We start from the raw sequence: 6,000 nt of genomic DNA, 5'->3' as shown, positions 1-6,000 counted from the left end.
TTGTAAGTGACACAATGCTAAAGGATTGCTCCTAGCGTCTTGGAATAATAATGAACCTAGTGTACTGCTATAAAAATGTTCATAGTGCTATGGTATATGAATATACCTAGTGTATTGCTATGAGAATATACCTAGCGCAATTCTATAAGAATATACCTAAAGTATGGCTGGAAGATTGTAATTGACACAATGCTAAAGAAGTGCACTTATTGTCTTGGAATAAAAATGAACCTAGTGTACTGTTATAAAAATGTAACTAGTGCTATGCTTGAGGAATAAACCTTATATACTGCTGCAAGTGTATACCTACTATTATGCTATAGAAATTTACCTAGTGCTATGCTATATGAATGTACAAAAGATAATGTTTTAAGAATGCCTTAATGTTTTAGAAATGTACCTTGTGTAATGCTATATGAATACCTGGTGTAGATATAAGAATGTACATAAAGTATGGCTGAAACATTGTACCTCATACAATGTTAAATAAGTATCCCTAGTGTCATGTTATTAAAACGACTCTTGTGTAATGCTACAAGAATGTACCTAATGCTATGCTATATGAATATACCTAGTGTAATGCTATAAGAATGTACCGAAAGTATGGTTGAAAGATTGTAATTAATACAAAACTAAAGGAGTGTTCCTAGTGTCATAGTATAAAATGTACCTTGTGAACTGCTATAGGAATGTACCTAGTGCTATCCTATTAGAATATACATAGTGCTATGCTATAAGAATGTACTTGAAGTATGACTGAAAGATTGTTCCCAGTGCAATGATAAAGGAGTGTTTCTAGTGTCATGCTATTAAAAATGAACTAGTGTACTGCGATAAGAATGTACCTTGTGTAACGCTATAAGAATGTACTTCAGGTATGGCTGAAAGATTGTTATTAATACAATGCTTAAGAATTGGTCTTAGTGTCTTGCTTTTAAAAGGAACACGCACACTGTACTGTTATGAAAGTGTACCTAGTGCTATGGTATATGAATATAACTAGTATACTACTATAAGAATATACCTAGTGCAATGCTATAAGAATATACCTAGTGCCATGCTATAAGAATGTACCTAATGTAATGTTTGTAGAATGCATTTAGTGGAATGCATTAGAAATGTACCATGTGTAATGCTATACGAATACCTAATGTAATTATATAAGAACGTACATAACGTATGGCTGAAAGATTGTACCTCATATAATATCAAATGAGTATTCCTAGTGTCATGTTATAAAAAAAACCTAGTGTAATGCTATAAGAATGTACCTAAAGTATGGATGAAAGAATTGTTCCTAATACAATGCTGATGGAGTGTTCCTAGTGTCTTGTTACAAAAATGATACTAGTTTACTGCTATAAGAATATACCTAGTGTTATGCTGTAAGAATGTACCTAAAGTATGACTGAAATATTGTAGTTAATACAATGCTAAGGACTATTCTAATTGTCTTGCTATAAAAATGAACACTGTGTACTGCTATAAGAATGTACCTAGTACTGTGGTTTAACAATATACCTAGTGCTATGCTATAAGAATATACCTATTTCTATGCTATAAGAATATATATAGTGCTATGCTATATGAATGCACATAATGTAATGTTCTAAGAATGTTTACTCAGTGGAATGCTTTAGAAATGTACCTTGTGTAATGCTATACAAATGTACATAATGTCATGATATAAGAATGTACCTTAAGAATGGCTGAAAGATCGTAACTCATACAATGTTAAATTAGTTTGCCTAGTTTCATGTTATTAAAACGAACATATTGTACTGCTATAAGAATGTACCTAGTGATATGTTATAAGAATATACCTAGTGTAATGCTATAAAAATGTACCAACAGTATGGCTGAAGGATTGTTCCCAGTGCAATGATAAAGGAGTGTTCCTAGTGTCATGCTGTGAAAAATGAACTTAGTTTAATGCTATAAGAATGTACCTAGTGCTATGCCATAAGAATAAACCTAGTTTAATGCTATAAGAACGTACCTACAGTATGGCTGAAAGATTGTTCCCAGTGCAATGATAAAGGAGTGTTCCTAGTGTCATGCTGTGAAACATGAACTTAGTGTAATGCTATAAGAATGTACGTAATGTAATACATTACGAATGTACTTCAGGTATGGCTGGAAAAATTGTGATAAATACAAAGCTAAAGGAATGCCCCTAGTGTCTTGCTTTAAAAATGAACCTAGTGTACTGCTATAAAAATGTACCTAGTGCTATGGTAGATGAATATACCTAGCGTACTGTTATACGAATATACCTAGTGTTATGATATAAGAATATATCTAGTGCTATTCTATAAGAATGTTCCTTAGTAATGTTTTAAGAATGTATTTAGTGAACAAACAAAACAAACAAAGAAATATGTTTTGCCCCCCGCACACCCTTTTGAAAGTATGGGGCATTGACCCCTTCCCCGGATCATACCCCCAAATAAAAACAACCAAAAAACACAACAAAAATATGAATAACAGATTTAAGACATTTAAAATTCAACGACGTATGCAAATAAAAGAAGAAAGAGTAATCAGACAAACGTGAATACAACCTGTTTAAATATGAAATCAATAAAATAAAGAACAAACTATATAAATATGAAAAACAAAAATGTTTCTCTTTTTTATGAGGAATAACATGCATTGAAAAATGATCGATTTTGTCTCGTTTTAAATGTTTTGATCAATATATTTTGGAAATCAAATTTTTCAGTTTATTTAAGTGCTCTTTGCAGTAATGTGATATTCGAGTAGACCCAAATATTGATGACGTGACACGATGTTTTTTTTTCATTTTCATCCCGATACCCAAATTGGGTGGTAGTTTATTTGACGTTGAGACTGATTTTGCGCTATCATGATTCGACTTAAACAAATTCCTTGAACATGAAGAGAAAAGGGGAAATCCTCTGTATAGTTCGATTTAGACGATTCGAAAGATTTCAGCTTTACTGCTTACATGCTAAGCAAACACATGAGAAGTTTGTACAAGGAAACATTTCATGGTTGCAGTTACTCTTGCAATCAGTAAATTCGTAGACACTTTATTCAATTTCAGCGTTTTGGGACATAGTTAGCTTTTTTTATAAATATGATTTTTATGAACAGTTTTCATATAAAACCAGGTAATTAGGTCACAAGGTGTACGGTAAAGTGCCTATGAACTCACTGAATGCACGAGTGACTCTACTCCTAAAAAGTGCCCATGTAACACCCGTTAATGTACTGTTTTTCTATAGCTCTGCTTGGGAAAAAGTAGTACAAAAAATTTACTTACGTCAACGTGTCCCATTTGTCATCCTCCTTGGTAGTTTTAAATTGGCCACAATGAAATGGTGATGATTCTACTTCACTTATATTATATGCAGATTCCACATAAATCGCAGCGATTATTGCCAGCATTACAAAAGATATTGTTCTTTGATTAAAATGTCAATTTGTAACTTTCCTTGTCTTCCTAAAACTTGAAACGCCAAATAAATATAAAAAATTCGATTATTTCTTTGTCTATTCTACATTGATTTCCACTATTTAATCGCACAAGAGACCGTGAATGATTACAAATCCTTATTACTCTATCAAGTTGAAAAAGGACTAACCCTAGCTATAATGCAGTACAATTTAATTTTCTGTCCAATAAATTGATTTATTCTTTTTCTTTGTTTTCTTGAATGAAAGTCAAAATGTGTGTATCTAGATCGGTGGAGGGAGGGGGATGGGGTACACGAATCGAAAGGAAATTAAAGCGAGAAAAATCAAACGTTTTAGCGCCAGATTTTTATTTCATTTTAGCGAAAACAAATCTTGTCATTTCTGATTTTAGCGACATATCAAAAGTAATCCATGTTGAGTAAATGACTCATCAAAAATATAGAAATAGTAAATAATGAATTCCAAAGTCAAAAGAGGACAATATTAAAATGTGATATTCATTACAATGCAGCACTGAAAGTCTAAATACTTTGCACATTCATCAGTTTAGTTAACACTATTTATTCAGATAAATCATCACACTACAATATAAACTGGAAACTAGTTATTGATGACAATTATACAAGTTGATGTCATTCAAATGAATTTTATTTGTTTATTAAATACATACATCATAAAATTATTAATAAAGAAAGAAGATCATAATTGGATATTTCGCAACTCAAATAAAATATATATATATTGAATGTTGGTACAACATACAAGGTATTAGTTCATATAATTCACGAGCAAGTTAAGATAAGGAAAACCTTGGTTGAGTTGAAATTGTTTTTTAAATTTTGCCGCCACAAGTTACTTTAGCAGTAATTTCTACAATCAATAGATTAAGTCACGTGTACCTATAATTGCCCACAGTCAGGATTCTACTTCCATAAAATTATCTCCCCAATTACGTTTTCTACAATTATTTCATCCCTCAGCTTGGAAAAATGTGTTTAGTAGATTAAGTAGATGCTGTTTTTTTGTCCAATCATAGCGTTCAGATATATTGACCTAAGTAGAGTTCACAAAAGAGCCACATAGTTCCTGGAAAGCAAATACTATGGTTCTACCTGTTGGCATGACGCGCTGTCAATTTAGCTTTTGACCATGTCATTATTACGATCCTTTAAGTTACATGACAGTTGTATTTTGAAAGAGAAATGTTTCTACTTTTTTGTCAACTTAAAAATGTTGTCTAATAGGGTGTCCGCGGGAATTTTCGAAAGTTGTAAAACACCATTTCGTGGAAGGGTAGAATTAAAAATTCAGAGGTTGAAGAATAATTGCCATAGATAACACACAATATATGCATACAAAAGATCCACAAGTAAAGTCTGTCGTCAAGGGCTTTCGGTCAAAAGGGGGCTGTAAGTAACATTTTTAGTAGCACGAACCTTTATTTTTTGTTATTCAAACACACTTTCTCTGTAATGACTCATTTTTTGGTACTGTAGATACTATTATTCTATATTTTGCAAAAAAAAAGAGAAAAAAAAAAGAAAACAACCTAGATTATGCACCTATATTAAACTTTTAAAGGCCATATATACAGATGTAAACAATTCAAATATACCAACATGGCCATTTTTACCTTCTCTAATAAAGAGTTTTATTTTTTTTTGTTTAATTTCAACTGGATATCAGCCTGCCTTAATAATGGTCTACTTCATGTGTTCATCTCAAATGAATTGACAAAATGTCCATGCATTAGTTGTAATGAAAACGTAAAAAATTAAATTGAGAATGGAAATGGGGAATATGTCAAAGAGACAACAACCCACCCAAAGAGCAGATAACAGCCGAAGGCAACCAATGGGTCTTCAACGCAGCGAGAAAATCCAGCACCCGGAGGTGGTCCTCAGCTGGCCCCTAAATAAAAATGTGTACTAGTTCAGTGAAAATGGACGTCATAATAAACTCCAAAACATATAAATGAACTAAAATTAAAAAAACATACAAGACTAACAAAGGCCAGAGGCTCCTGACTTGAGACAGGCGCAAAAATGCGGCGGGGTTAAACATGTTTTGTGAGACCTCAATCCTCCCCTATACCTCTACCCAATGTAGAATAGAGAAACACACAGCGATACGAATAGTAAAACTCAGTTTAAATACCTATTTCAAAAGCACAACACGTGTTTCAGGAATTAATTTTGCTCAAAACAAAAGGTCTGGGAAGTCATACACATACATCCTCTGTGAGCATCAAAATATAGTCATCACTGCCGGAGTTAGCAATAGCTGAAACCATCTATAGTCATCATTGCCTGAATAAGCTGCAATGTTTGCTAAAATCAAAGTGCTGGATAGCATTGTTGGAAAGATTGCAACAGTAGTTGCGTATTATTTCAAATAGGAATTTAATCACAGCTTTGTTGTATGTTACTTAGAGATAGTTGTCTCATCAGCAATTATAGCAAATCACGTCTTTTTCATATGTTCATTATGAATATGTTTTATATATTTATTGCAACCTTGCGTGATCAAAAGTTTCACTCGTAATTTAATCTCAGG

Source organism: Mytilus californianus, unplaced genomic scaffold, assembly GCF_021869535.1.
Source record: "Mytilus californianus isolate M0D057914Y unplaced genomic scaffold, xbMytCali1.0.p SCAF_7, whole genome shotgun sequence".
NCBI lineage: Eukaryota > Metazoa > Mollusca > Bivalvia > Mytilida > Mytilidae > Mytilus > Mytilus californianus.
Note: the sequence above shows the minus strand (reverse complement) of the source record.